We start from the raw sequence: 15,430 nt of genomic DNA on the forward strand, positions 1-15,430 counted from the left end.
ATTCTATCTCAGGACCTGAGCTGAAGGCAGATGCCTAATGACTGAGCCACCCAGGCACCTCCAGTTGATGATTTCTAACTCTGATAGCCACTGTACTTTATTATAGAGTAGGGAACAATCAATTTCTGGACTATTCAGTTTCAAGTTATGTTGGTCATACATATTTACTGATTTGTTTTTAAATTATTAGAAGTTTATTAAATTTTTTAGTAGTCTCTACACCGAACATGGGGTATGAACTCACAGCCTCGAGATCAAAAATGTATACTCTTCTGACTGATGCAGCCAGATGCCCCTGTTTGCCATACATCTAATATGAGGACAAATGGGGGCGTCTGGGTGGCTCAGTGGGTAAAGTCTCTGCCTTCAGCTCAGGTCATGATCTCAGGATCCTGGGATGGAGTCCCACATTGGGTTCTGTGCTCAGCAGGGAGCCTGCTTCCCCCTCTCTCTGCCTGCCTCTCTGCTTGTTTGTGATTGCTCTTTGTCAAGTAAATTGATAAAATCTTAAAAAACAACAACAACTGTATTTTTCTTTTCTTCATTATCTTTTTTCTCCAGTAATTTACTATCTACCTAGTAAGGATATAGCCCTGTGATCCCTGGCTTCTTTATTTTTTTAAAAAGATTTTATTTGGGGCACCTGGGTGGCTCAGTGGGTTAAAGCCTCTGCATTCGGCTCAGGGCATGATCTCAGGCTCCTGGGATGGAGCCCCATGGTCGGTCTGGGCTCTCTGCTCAGCGGGGAGCCTGCTTCCCTTCCTCTCTCTTTGCCTGCCTCTCTGCCTACTTGTGGTCTCTGTCTATCAAATAAATAAAAATCTTAAAAAAAAAAAAAAAGAATGGAGGAGTTGAGTTTTAAAAAAAAGATTTTATTTAATTATTTGAGAGAAAGAGATACCATAAATGGGGGTAGGAGCAGAGGGAGACGCAGATTCCCTGATGAGCAGAGAGTTTCATGTGGGATCATGATCTGAACCACAGGCACTCTAAAAGTGTCTAAAGACAGTCTACTGTGAGTCACCCAGGCACCCATTGCTTTAAAAAATATATATATTTATTTTTTTTAACGTTTACTTATTTTTAGTAATCTCTACACCTAACCTGGGGCTTGAACCAGAGATCAAGGGTTGCACGTTCCACCTACTGAGGTAGGCGCCCCTGCAGCTTTTGCTTTTCAAGGTACTGTGTCCTGGAGCTAGGTTTCTAGCTCTCGTGACTGAGTGTTTTTAGGAATAATTGCAAAGAAGCAGGAAATGTGGATGACCATTTTTTCTTCAGTTAGTGCAACCAGTGTAGGAAAGATGCTTATTGGAAAGTAGATCAAGATTGTAGTTTTTTTTGTTTGTTTGTTTGTTTTTTTTGTTGTTGTTTAGGTTTAGTTTTGTTGGTTTTTGGTTTTGGTTTCTAAGTGAGCTCTAAACCCAGTGTGGGGCTTGAACACACTGCCCAGAGCTCAAGAGTCACCTGCTCTACCTACTGAACTATCCAGGTGCCCTATGAAGGTAGTTTTGATATAGAATATGCTTCTGTAATTCTCTAGCAAATAGTTTTTAGGTTTGGAAGAGACCTGATAAAGTCCAGGCCAGTGGTTGATCTGGACATCCTTGGCTCCCTTCTTCATTTCCCTCCCATCATCTTCCCCTGTCTTATGATCCTAGTCACAAGGAACTCACAGTTTCCAGAGGCAGCCCTTCTGTTTTAGGACTGCTGTTGGTAACTTTTCCTGATGTCGAGTAGAAACTAGGCTTCTGGTAGCTTCTTATTTGTCCTACAAATGATTGAAAGAGCAATTTTCATAGATCTGAAACAAGTTTAGTCTATTTTTATTGCGTGGTTGACAGAAGTGAACCCTCAATGTGCTCTATCTCATTATGGATTTATGAGATTACCATTCTTTATGCAGTACTTTTGTTTTTCAAAGTGCGTTCTGTATAGTACATTGTATTTTGTCTTAGGCTGTCATCTGAGAGGAGGCTGGGATAATTACACACACACACACACACACACACACACCCCTAATCCTTATGAGGTAGATATTATTTCCATTTTACAGAAAAGGAAACTGAAGTTAGATAACTTCAAAATAACCCAAATAGAAAACTACATTGGCATTTAGATCTCAGAGGCTCTAAGAGATTAATGCCTGGCCTTTTGAATCCTTGGACTTTTCACTGCAATATGCTGTCTGATCAAATGGAGTATCTTGTGGTAGCAAGAAGGTAAGAGACCTGAGAAGGTCACAGAACTTGTTTTGGAGCTGGAGTCAGTCTTAAAGTCTCTTGGTTTTGTTTCTACTTGCTTGTGTAGTATAGTGGGTGTTATTGGCTTGAAAGTATAAATTTGGCTCCATTTTTTTTTTTTCCCCCAGTGTGCTTGCAGACAGAGGTGCCTCTTTGATCCTTGGATTTAAAAAGAACCTGTTTGGGGAGGGGGGGGAAAGAAGCTATTGATGTTTTTAGGACTGTATGAATGGCAATCTGCTCCAAAATTGGACTGTGCCTCTACTGTGAGATGATTCCACTTTAAGATTTCCAGTTTGATTGCTTTTAAGACATAGTATAGAACCCAGTTCTTTCCATAAGCCTGGCCAGTTCTCATGGAACCCAGTGCTGAGACAAGAAAATACAGTCATTTCCCCAGAGGATTAGGGAGCGAATGTAGGTACAGGGCTACCTAGCACCATCCTCAAATGGTCAGGCTTTTTGCCAGATATTTTAACAATAAAGTCAAAGTTAATTGATGGGTGTGATCAAGACTAATAGTCAAAATGAAAGGCTTTTCTTTTCCAAAACAATCCAAACTCCAAACTCCGCAGAGATGGTTTAAATATACATCAAAGTCCAAATCTTCTACCCTAACAGGACAGAAATCAATCACAGTTCTCAGAATTCTCTTTTTTCTCAGGCTCACCTGTCCACACTTCAGAACTTTCTGAATTCTCAGACTTTACACCGATGGCAGACTCCAGCTCCACTCATCCAAAGCTTTCCATTTTGGTCAGTTTAAGTTCCTAAAGAGGCAGCTGCCATCAGAAGGCTAGTTATTATGAGCTCACGCAGGGCTGTGGGGGAGGGGTGAGCTGGCCTGTGGGGTCTCCCCTATCTAGGAGCTGGTCACTCCACTTCAAACAAATCTGCATCACACTGGGGTTTCCACCCCTTTTTCTATGTCAATGATCCCCATTTGTCCCTAGTGCCTGGGGTTTCAGGTCCTGGTGAGCCATTCTCATGTTATCTTCCTTTTGTTTTTAGGCTGAATTCTGCCTTAACGACAATTATCATTTATTCTGTACCTTTTAGTTTGGTGGTGAATGCTGTGGTTTTGCTAGCCTTTCAGTTGCTGTCATTCAGGCCCTTTCTAAAGAACAGGGGCTGAAACATCAATTCCTTGATCTGTCTCTGGCTGGCTGAGAAAAATCTTAGTGTTGGAGAGGGTTTTGGAGTCCAAATTTCTCTTTGAATTTCCTTAGGTGACAGGAAAGAGTGGGGGAAAAAATAAAAAGCAGCTCTTCCCATGTTTCTGAGTCTCTCGTCTCTTAATCCTCTTTTGAAGGTCTTCTGTCTTCACAAAACACACTTTTCAGAGTTTCACAGACCTTCTGATACCCACGAAGGTACAGTCTCCAAATTAGGAACCCTGCCTACTCTAGTGTCTTTCTGGAGTCATAGGGGTTCTGGTCCAGTGTGAAGGAGTAAGTGGAGAATGTGGCAAGGGACTGATCTCTCAATTTTTCATCATTTCCATTAAGCACTTTTAGCCTCATGTGTTTGAAATTCTGGGAGCACTGTGTACTATGACATATTAATTCCCAAGTTGCTATCATATTTTCTTAGAACTTTGAACATCAACGCTGTAGTTTCGTAACGTTTTTAGGGGAAATGAAGCTCTGAGAGTCCACATCCATTGCATGTGGCAGTAAAGTGACCTCTAGTGGACTTTCCTAGTAGTTTCCAGGAAATTCTGGAAATAGCCGCTGTTGGAGGGATAGGTCATTTAAATTAGATGAGCTATTCAGCTGCTTACTGCCGGGAAGTTGGGTCAGTGCTGGGTAAGCTTCAATGCCAAGGCTGGGACAGGTGAGGGAGGTACTTACAGATGAAGCAAGATTTATCATTCATAAAAGTGGCTGCAAAAATTCCCTGGATCAGATTATGAACAATGAATTAAGACAAACTCACTGGATTGGTTTTAGAAAAAAGAATGTTGTGTCTTTGAATAACACAGAGTGAGAATGATAGGAAGTCACGATAGACCTTTAGGCAAAGTGAGGGAAGACATATTCCACATTTTATGTTCCTCTTCTTCTTCTTCTTCTCCTCCTCCTCCTCCTTCTTCTTCTTCTTTTTAAAGATATATTTATTCAGCACCATGATCAGACTATTACATTTAGCAATTGGCAGCAGGAGAGCAAAAAAATAAACCCAAAAACCAAAAAATTACATTAAAATCATTTCTTGGAGTGCTTTACATCTTCCATGGAATGGAAACTAAAATAACCTGTTATATAATCAATCACAAATATTCCTCAAGTTTTTTGTCCACAGCGTGAGTATTGTCTAAAACATGTCTTCTTTGTGGCAGCTTGGCTCTGCCACCACTGTGTTTGGCTGAGATCACAAACCTGTTTTAACCTGTAGCTTCGCTCTCACTTCTCTGGCTCTCCTCTCCTGCTCAGCTTTGTTTCCTGGCAGTCGTTAAAACCTTCTGCCACTGCTGTTGCTACTGTTGCTGCTGAAACCACCGTAGCCACCTTGGTTTCATGGTTTGGCAAAGTGTTGGCCTCCACCACCCTAGGGACTGGAGCTTTAGCCTCCAAAATATCCTCCTCTCATGGGTCCAGATTTTGAAGATCGATTATTGTAACTGCCAAAATCATTATAGCATCCACCACCTCCAGAGTTGCTTCTAACATTACCAAATACATTATAGCCATCCCCACTGCCACCATATCCACCACCACCTCGACTCCCAGCAAAGCCCCCTCACCACTGAAGTGTCCTCTATGACCAAAGTTGTCATTCCCACCAAAACCACCTGCACGACCACCACCAAAGTTGCCAGAACTACTTCAACTTCTTTGGCCGGATGAAGCACTCTCCACCTTTTGCTTAGATAGTGCTCTCCTTACTTCACAGTTGTGGACATTCACAGTGTGGTATTTCTGAATGACAGTCTTGTGTACAGAGTCATGGTCATCAAATGTTATAAAAGCAAAGCCTCTCTTGTCTCCACTGCCTCAGTCAGTCATGATGTCAGTCACTTCAGTTTTCCTATATTATTCAAAATCATCTCTTAGATGATGTTCTTCAGTGTTTTCTTTAATGCCACTGACAAAAATCTTTTTCACAGCCAAGTGAGCACCATGTCTTTGGAATCTTCTCTTGAGACAGCCGTCTTTGGTTCCATAGATCTTCCATACGCCTTGGGTGGCCTTGCATTCATGGCTGCATCCACCTCCTCCACAGTGGCATATGTGACAACTCCAAAGCCTCTGGAGTGCTTGGTGTTTGGATCTCTCATGACCACATGGGACACTCTGACTTAGACATGGCCCTGGTTGGAGGGGAGACTTCAATGATGCTTACTCAGGGGTGTCCACGGGCAGAAAGATTTATGTTCTGTTTTGAGTCCTGGGAATTTTTATTGGGAGGAAGAAAAGGAAGTGAACATTTTTTAAAAGTTCTAACTTAGAGCAAAGCATCCTCTCATCTCTGTCTCTCTGTCTCTGTCTCTCTCACTCTCATGCTATACCTTTTAACTAGCCCTTCTCAACAACCAAAAAAAGGGCAAGTTCCATGTACAGTCATTGCCCAGGATCTAACCTGGGTCCTTTACTGGCCCTGGATTATGCTTCCTGCCCACTGGATCTGCACTGATCTTGGTTACCCGACTTGCTACTCAGAACTCTTCAAGAATGTTTACTTGGACTTAACTCTCAGCAAGTACTCACCTTTTTTTTTTTTTTTTTTTTTTTTTTTATAGCAAGTACCCACTCTTGGATGTTTTAAGGAAGATACCCTGCCTCAACTCTGTCCATAAAGACCCAAACCATGGCAGCTGCCGGCCCACTCTTACACTAGGAAATAGCTGATTTGGACATTTGTTTGGGGCCTTTTGTCTAATAATAATAACCCCTCCTTTCCTTGACCTTTCTAACCTGGTACTTAGTCTTGTACCTGTGAGCCTATTTCTCAAGTCACTACCCCCTGGCTTTGGTCCCAGGTCTCATCTATCTCTATAGGACTCAGGCTCCCTTAGTTAGGTCTGACCTTTTGGGGACACTGTTACAATGGGGTTTATATAATGCCCTCAGGATAAAGTGATTGTATATTAATAATGAGAATGTTTTTTTCAAAGGAATAGGGAAAGTCAACATATAATATTCTTTTGATTAACATTTAAAGATTTTGTTAAACCAAATTCTATCATACATTTAAATTTGAATGCCTTTTTCTAAAGTTTAAATCAAGAATACAGAGGTGTATACTCAATACACATAGAAAATTTGAAAAGCCTAAATAATGGTTAGAAAAAAACAAGTTAAATGTGAATTTCTTTTTTTTTTAAGATTTTATTTATTTATTGACAAAGAGAGAGAGCACAAACAGGGGGAGCAGCAGGCAGAGGGAGATGGAGAACCAGGCTCCTTGCTGAGCAGGGAGTTCAATGTGGGGCTCAGTCCCAGGAGCCTGGGATCACAACCCTAGCTAAAGGCAGACACCCTACTGACAGAGCCACCCAGGCACCCTGTGTGTGAATTTCTGGTTGTGCTAAATTATTATAAACATTTGCCTGCCTATAGAATTATCATCTCATTGCTTATCTTTCTAGTTGCATTGAAACCCTCCCAATGAACCATGTTTACATCTGTGACCATTCATGATCTTAACAATAGGGCTTAATGCTTCTTTTTCATAAATAGCAGCTCATATGGTCCTCATAACATATATGGGCTATAAAGTTGCAATCCGAGAAGAATTCAGAGGTTAGTGGTATGCATGGTTTAATGAAGGATGACACTTGACAAAATACTTCAAGTTTAGCTGGTAGTAGAAGAAGCCATTTGAGAATTAAGTTCAACAGGAGTATAAAAACTGTGTTTAGGTTTGCCATGATTGGGTGAATCTAAAGTATAGGATTCCATGTTCTTCTAGCATGAAAGAAATTATTTTTTTAATCAAGATTTTTGTTTATTTATTTGAGAAAGAGAGAGGGAAAGCATGAGAAGGGGGAGGCAGGCTCCCCACCCAACAGGGAACTTGATGTGGGGCTCAATCCCAGAACTTTGAGATCATGACCTGAGTGAAGTCAGAGTTTTAACTGACTTTATTCTTTTATTTTTTTAAGGGGGAGGCAGGCTCCCCACCCAGCAGGGAACTTGATGTGGGGCTCAATCCCAGAACTTTGAGATCATGACCTGAGTGAAGGCAGAGTTTTAACTGACTTTATTCTTTTTTTTTTTTTAAGATTTTATTTATTTATTTGACAGACAGAGATCACAGGCAGGCAGAGAGAGAGGAGGAAGCAGGCTCCCTGCCAAGCAGAGAGCCCAATGCGGGGCTCAATCCCAGAACCCTGGGATCATGACCTGAGCCGCAGTTAGAGGCTTTAACCCACTGAGTCACACAGGCGCCCCTACCTGACTTTATTCTTAAGGCATCCCGAAAGAAATTATTTTTAAAGTAGTAAATAAATTTACCTCCAAAGTGAACTGCGACTGTTTTTTTGAGTGTCAAGATGATTTCTAATTTCCCATCAAAAATAAAGAAAAGAGGACCCGCTAGCTCAGTTGGTGGAACATGTGACTTGAACTTGGGGTTGTGAGTTCAAGCCTCAGTGATAGGCACAGAATTTACGTTTAAAAAAAAGGTAAAAATAAGAAAGAAAAATGAAGAAAAGATCTTAAGAGTTGAAAAGCAATATTTACCTCTTTATATTGAAGATTTGAAACACTTTTTTACTTTTCCCAGAGAAACACTTCCATTAGTGCATTTTGCCATCAGGGGGTGCTCTGGGATAATACTTTTCAGCAAAATAGCTATCTTTTCTGCTCTGCTACCTGAAAAAAAGCAAACGTTTACATTTGTTAATTCTATTTTGTATCCAGATTCATTGACCCTCAGAAAGTGTCAGTTTAAATTAAAAAGGTGAAAAGAATATTGAGAACAGTTTCAAATATAAATAGCCAGTGTCTGGCTCCTAAGGAAAAGACAAACACTGGAAGATATTTTTGTGAGGATTTTGTTTCCTTTTTGAAGGGATTCAAATCACAGTAAGCCAAAGCTGCACCTGAATTTTACTGAGTTGGAAAATGAAAACCATATCTCGGGGATTAGCATTTGCTCTTTAACTTTAGTTCTTTTTTGTAGCATTACTTTCGCTATGTCTTTGGCCAATGCTATAAGGATATATTATAGTTGAAATTGCTCTCTTCCAAAGTTGTATCAGTGTTTCTGTAATTAACTTATTCTTAAGGCAGGGGGTTAGGAACTAAGAATTCCACAATAGTTCCACTGCCACCCCTGCCACATTTATTGATCAGTTCTTAGGTTCTATTCTTGCCTCTCTAGGGTTGGTAAGATGGGGATTGAGGCAGTGGGGAGGAAACTCAATTCTGTTTTCATGGACTGGAAGGGAGAATCAGAGGTGATCACAGTAGCTATGCCAAGCACAGAATGCTAACTAGTCAAGGTCACCAAAATGACATTTAGAGAGATGGCTACAACATCTGGTGGCCAGAACAGAGGGTCCTCACTCTTTTGGTCTAAATTACTCATAGGATTTTACTGCAAATATCTGTTGATGTCGGCTCCTTCCAGCCTGGGTGGAAATGACCTTGATATATAGCAGAAAGATAGAGGGAAATGTTACCTCTTCGATAATGGAAGATTATATAGTCCCTCAACTCATCTCCTTGGGCAAAAAGAGGTAAGCCTTCCATTTTTAAAATGATCAAAAGTTGATCATTTAACTTTCTCTATGCAAAAAGGAAATTTAGTTGAGGATTTATATAATGTAATTTGGGAGATTTTATTTGAGAATAATTTCTAGACATCAGTTTTTAGTGTACTCTTTATGCACTGCATTAATTTTAAAAAACAAGATATATTCATGCCAATATATTTTAAAAATACATTTTCCTTAAATATGTTTTAGGTTCTACTTCCCAAATTGGCTTTTACATTTTACCTTTATGGCTTTTCTTTCTAGAGGTGATACGGAGAAAAGAGGAAAAGAAAGAGTTCTGGGTAAAGAAAAATGTACACAAACTTTCCCTCCCACTTAATTTTGATATTTACAATTACATTTTTCTTGTTCTTTCTACCCATAGAAAAAATAACCCAAACCTTTCTTAGACTCTTTGATTATAGTAGAACATCCTAAGGAAAAGATTTTCTTTATTAGAAACTATAGCAGATTATCAAGAGGCCAAGAACTAAAACAGAAAGAAAATGTTCTCTAAGATTTGTTTTTGTTTTCTGTTTTTCTCATGGCTGCTCATCTATAAGTTACAAAGTTTTAAAATTTAAAGTAAGCCAGAAACTTACTGATTTGCTAGATGGTTGTCTCCTATTTTGTGAACTGATCAAGCAACTGAAGGGGGATGTGCAGTCACTAGACTGGCTTCTGACCTGCACACACATTTTCTTTTTTTTTTTTTTTTTTTTTTTTTCAATTAATCCTTTGCACAGAACAGATGCTCTGGGTGCAGTTTTAGGCCAGAAGAATGTCCAAAATATGTGGGTGTGAATTTGGCCAAAGGGTTAGTTGAATGTGGAGCACAGATACCAGCCTGGAAACAGGTCACATTTTAATGAAAAATGCACATTCAGCATGGCATTGTGCTTTTCAAAGAGGTGATTCCCAGCCATGGAGAACACAAGGGAGAAACAGGCATTCATGTGGAACTGCTTTAAAACAGAATTCTTGTGTATCCTGGCTGGTGGGGCAGGGCTCAGTAGTACCCCTTGGGAAATGAGATAATGGAATTTTGCTAGGCATAATTGAGTTGGTTTTTTTTTTTTTTTAACCATAAATCGTCATTCTTCAAAAAGGAAAAGAAACTTCTACAATCAAATAAAGGAAAGACTTCATAATTATAACTGGCCATGCTAGAAAAAATATCTTTCTGAGAGGGGAAAAGGTGTAGTCCCATTCATATGCTCAGAATTTGACTAAGCAGAGAAATAGAATTTTCCTTGATTCACAAGAAAAGAAAAGAATAGTGAAGAAAACAAAGTGACAAAAAAAAAACAAACCTCTACCTTTACATGTTAAAAAGTGAAATACAGAACTCACTTAAATACATATTTTGTTAGAAATGATTTTATTTTTTCTCAAGAAATGTGTGTGTGTATACACGTGTATTTTAAACATTTGAAATCATCTGTAAGTATATAAGCAGCATAATTGAGCTTATTTTTAAGAATGAAAGAAATATAGAAATAATAAACTCAATCACTTTTAAAATGGGAACAAAATGCTTTTTGGTAGTATTAACAAATAGAATTTAATTTTATGTCATTATTATGATTAGTTATAGATGGCATACAAAAGGAGCAACAGAAAGTGTCTTCTAAAAAAGTGAATGCATTAATGGAGGTATTATATTTGAAGTAAAGCAGGTGATTGTTTATTCTACCTTCTGCTGGTTAGTTAGGATGATGAGGGGATATGAAGTTAGGACATCAAAGAAGAATGAAAGAATCTTTGTGTTGTTTAGTCTGAAGAAGGCAAGACTAGAAAAGTCAAGAGGAGGAAGAAGAAGGTTGCTTCTGTATGAGTCCTCCAAGCTGAATTTTGTTCAGTGAATGGACAAAAGAGGGATCAGTCAAATTTTGGTGAGTACCACCATTCTTGGTACCAGTTCCCATGCTGTTCCCTCCCTACTTGAGGGCCTTACCCTTCATGATGGTCTTACTCTCCAAGGATGGGCCTTTAGGCTCCCGTCTGATTGGGAGATTATCCTAAAATTTTTTTTTTTAAATTGTCAAAAGACAATATAAAAAGAAAAGACAAGACACAGAATGGAAGAAGACTTTTGCAACCTGTAACACCAATGAAGTACATACTAGTATCCAGAATAAAGAACCTCTTAAAAAAAAAAAAAAAGACTATACTATATTAAAAAAGGACAAAACAGGTGAAGGGCATTTCACCATTTCGTACTAAGGGATATCTAAATCACTGATAAAATACATGAAAAAATTATTCAACTTCATTTCTAATCAGGTCTATGAAGATTAGTGGGATACCTTTTATACTGACTAGATTTTTGAAAATTAGAAAAATTGGGGTTTGGTCAGGATAAGAAGCAATAGTGGCTCTGATACACTTCTAGTAGCAGTCTAAGTTGGCACAACCACTTTGGAAATTAGTTTACATCATCAAGGAAAGTTGAGACACTCTTATTCAATGACACAACAATTCCACTCTGGAAATATACTATGTGCTTATGTTTAAGTTCATGTTTAACAGTGTTTATAATGATAACACTGTTCATAATAGCCCCTAAATGGAAACATCATAAATATCCATTCATATGGAATGGATGAATAAATTGATGTATACTTGTAAAATTGATGTATACTTGTACAATGGATGAATAAATTGATGTATACTTGTAAAATTATTCAGAATTGAAAATGAGCAAAATGCAGCAATAAGTAACAATATGGAACAAAAGAGAGTACATACAGTATAATTCCATTTCTATAAGGTTCAAAAATAGGCAAAACTAAATTATTTAAGGATACACACATGGATGGTAAAACTAAAGGAAAGCAAAGACATGATCATAATAAAAGTTAAGATAATGATTAGCTCCAGAGGGATGGAAGAATAAAAAGAGGTCCATTCTCCAGAGTTAGCAAGTATTGGTGATTTCTAGAAGGAAAGACGGATATAGAAAGTTCATGAGTTGAAAACAAAGTGTGGGAGTGCCTGGGTGGCTCAGTGGGTTAAAGCCTCTGCCTTCGGCTCAGGTCATGATCCCAGCGTCCTGGGATCGAGCCCTGCATCAGGCTCTGTGGTCAGTGGGGAGCCTGCTTCCTCCTCTCTCTCTGCCTGCCTCTCTGCCTACTTGTGATCTCTGTCTGTCAAATAAATAAGTAAAATCTTAAAAAAAAAAAAAAAGAAAGGAAACAAAGTGTGTCTAGAAGAAGAGATATCTAGAAGTAAGGCATTCTCTAGAATTACCAGATTGACCTTTTGAAATGTTTTAGAAGATAAATAAATAATACAAGCCTAAGTCAGTATGGATTTATATTTCTGATTCATTTATAACTTAAAATGTTATGAGAGTAGACTATTGGTAAAATTGTAAAATAGGAAAAAAATTTTGCCTCCATGACTCAAGTCTTCTCTTTTGATTTTTTTTATCTCTTTGCCCAAATCCCATGTCTCATTTCTAATTTTGTTTAACGAAGATGGTAGCTGCTCCTTGGCTTAAGGGATTAATTCTCCAAGAATTAGCATTTTAAGAGATTTTTTTAAAAAAGACTGAGAAGCTTTAAAGACTCTAAATAAAATCTCGGATGATGGAATTTAAGCTATTTTCACAAGGTGGTTCACTTGTAACATTTTGTGGCTGCTTATAGATGATCCACTGAAGAAGAGACCCCTTTTTGCTTGAAAATTTGTTTCTTTTGAAACTGACAAAGACTTAAAGTATTTTGCCTGTAGTTTTTGGTATGATTTAGAGGTAAAATCTCTGTTAAGTCAGTGAACTGTAAATAGAGATACACATTTTAGGGCCCATGTATGAGGGGACTATTCTCAGCTCCAATTGAAATATAAGCAACCACTAAAATATGGAACTTAGAAGTCCTTCATAAAAGAAACTGGGAAAAAAATTATACTCTTGACTAGAAAGGAATGAATTTTTTTTATTTAGAAAGTATAAATTGTTAAGATCACTAGTTTAGCAAAGTTAGAAAATATATATTATGTGGAAATACAAGAATAAGTAATTCATTGAATTTAAAGTGTGGCCCTTAAGTAATTAACCCTAAGATTGGACCATCTCTTGGGATAGAAACATCATCAGAAAATACCAAATAGCTAACTGATACACTTGGTCATTTGTGGAAGCAGCCAACAGAAGACTTTTAAATAACTTGGACTATATTTTGACTGTTGAATACCCAAAATTCATGCAGTGACAGTAACTGCTAAGCCAACTCGAAACTGTGGGCAAAAATAATTGCTCCTATATTGGTCTAAATGTAGTGTGACAATATCAAGTGACAAAATATGTAGATACACATTCTCTTGAGAGTTTCATTAGTTTCTTTTCTGAGGGGTTGGGGTTATTTGTAATAGATTTCAAAATGGTTCTTTGAGCTTCTTGATGGATCTTTGTTCTAGGGTAGCCAATCTTGTTAATACCTTATTTTCTGTTTCTCTTATCCAATTTTTATGGAAATACCACAAGTACATAAAGACATACATATTCATTTATTATCTGGAACATTTTATTTTATTTTTAAAGATTTTATTTATTTATTTGACAGATGGAGATCACAAGTAGGCAGAGGGGCAGGCAGAGAGAGAGGGGGAAGCAGGCTCCCCGCTGAGCAGAGAGCCTGATGTGGGGCTCGATCCCAGGACCTTGAGATCATGACCTGAGCTGGAGGCAGAGGCTTAACCCACTGAGCCACCCAGGCACCCCTCTGGAACATTTTAAAAGAAAAATTGGAGGCTGGCTAAAAACCCACTACAATGGGGTAGTTGTAAATAGTATATATAGAGAGAGTTGTATATAGTACAAGATGAAAGATAAAATGGAATAAATGAAAGATAAAATGGAATATTATTCAGCTATTAAAATGAATGAGCTAGATTTATAGTACAGATAAAAATTATCCTCATTCCTACTACATTACCTTGTCTTTCCCAGACCGTGCCTCTGGCCTCATGGGGAGTTCCCTACAGTTAGTTGACAGAGGAAGAGAAATCCTAGTCTGGTTCTTAGGCAGTCTGTGCCATATGTAGGCACTACTTGAAAATGAACAGCTATAGTACTACAGTCCCTTTCTGGGATATGAAGGACAATGATGAAGGGAAATCCTTTCAGTGGGCAAAATGTGAAGCAGTGTACCTGGTGGTTCATTTTTGCTTCGAAGTAAAAACAGCCAGATTAGTGAATATACACTAATTCATGGGTTGCAGTTTGGCTGGCTGGTAAGAGACTTGGAAGGAAGATGATTGGAAAATTGGTAACAAAGAGATTTGGGGAAGAGGTATGTGGATAGACCTTCCTGACTGGGTGAAAAACGTGAAGATATTTGTGTCTCATGTGAATGTTCACCAAAGTTTGTCCTTAGTAGAGGAGGACTTTATAACCAAATGGATAGGATGACCTTAATAGAGGAGGGCTTTAATAACCGAATGGATAGGATTCCAGTCTGCTTCTTTCCCAAACCACCCCTGTCATTGCCCAGTGGGCTCATGAACAAGGTGGCCATTGGTGGCAGGGACAGAGGTTATGCATGGGCTCAATGACATGGACTTATTTTTTTTTTTTTAAGATTTTATTTATTTGACAGAGAGAGACACAGCGAGCGAGGGAACACAAGCAGGGAGAGTGGGAGATGGAGAAGCAGGCTTTCCGTGGAACAGGGAGCCCGATGCAGGGCTCGATCCCAGGTATCATGGTATTTCACACAGCATTGCTTCTCGTCAAGGAACTTGCTTCACACCAAATGAAGTGTGACATTGGGCCCATGCTCATGGAATTCACTGGTCTTAGCATGTTCCTCACCATCCTGAGGCAGCTGGCTTCACAAAATGCTGGAATGGCCTTTTGAAGACTCAGTTATAGAGTGCCAGCTAAGTGGCTGTATCTTACAGGGCTAGGACAAGATTCTCTGGGAAGTTCTATATGCTCTGTATATTCTGGTGTTCTCTCATAGCCAGGATTCATGGGTCCAGGAATCAAGGGGTAGAAATGGGAGTGGCACCATTTACTGTTACCCCTAGTAAAATTTTTCTTTCCTGTCCCTCATGTACTCCTGGGCTAGAGTTCTTGGTTTCAAATGGAATAATGCCTTTACCAGGAGACACATCAATTATTCTACTGAATTAGAGGTTAAGACTGTCACCTGGCCACTTTGGGTTCCCCATGCCTCTAAACAGGCAAAGAAAGGAGTTACTATGCTAGCTGGGGTGAATGATCCTGATTACCAAGGGGAAATTGGACTGTTACTTCACAGTGGAAGGGAGGAAAGGTATGTCGGTTTTTAAAACACTATTATTATTATTATGATCAACCACTACACCCAACATGGGGCTTCATCTCACAACCCCAAGATCAAGAGTTGCATGCTCTACTGGCTGAGCCAGCCAGGCACCCCTGGCTATCTCTTATTATTACCATGCAGTTAAAGTTGATAGAAAACTACAACAATCCAATTCAGGCAGAACC

General features: G+C 38.9%; 1 protein-coding gene and 1 pseudogene across 3 annotated transcripts in view; both read right to left on the reverse strand.

The window, feature by feature from the left end:
- Window positions 1–3,090, reverse strand: part of USP44 (ubiquitin specific peptidase 44) — a 47,061-nt gene extending 43,971 nt beyond the window's left edge. The window contains exons 1-2 of one of the 3 annotated variants that reach the window (XM_032874255.1): window positions 2,914–3,090; window positions 1,677–1,771 (exon numbers count right to left, since the gene is read on the reverse strand). The gene's annotated coding sequence lies outside the window, so the exon portion shown is untranslated. Of the gene's footprint in view, window positions 1–1,570; window positions 1,639–1,676; window positions 1,772–2,913 lie in introns of those variants that run through there. The other 2 variants (XM_032874256.1, XM_032874259.1) reach the window with 2 other exon arrangements.
- A 1,670-nt stretch (window positions 3,091–4,760) lies between these two features.
- On the reverse strand, window positions 4,761–6,055 carry LOC116877448 (annotated as a pseudogene).
- Window positions 6,056–15,430: the final 9,375 nt, after the last annotated feature.

This window comes from Lontra canadensis, unplaced genomic scaffold, assembly GCF_010015895.1.
Source record: "Lontra canadensis isolate GAN:19392208 unplaced genomic scaffold, GSC_riverotter_1.0 scaffold52, whole genome shotgun sequence".
Taxonomy (NCBI): domain Eukaryota; kingdom Metazoa; phylum Chordata; class Mammalia; order Carnivora; family Mustelidae; genus Lontra; species Lontra canadensis.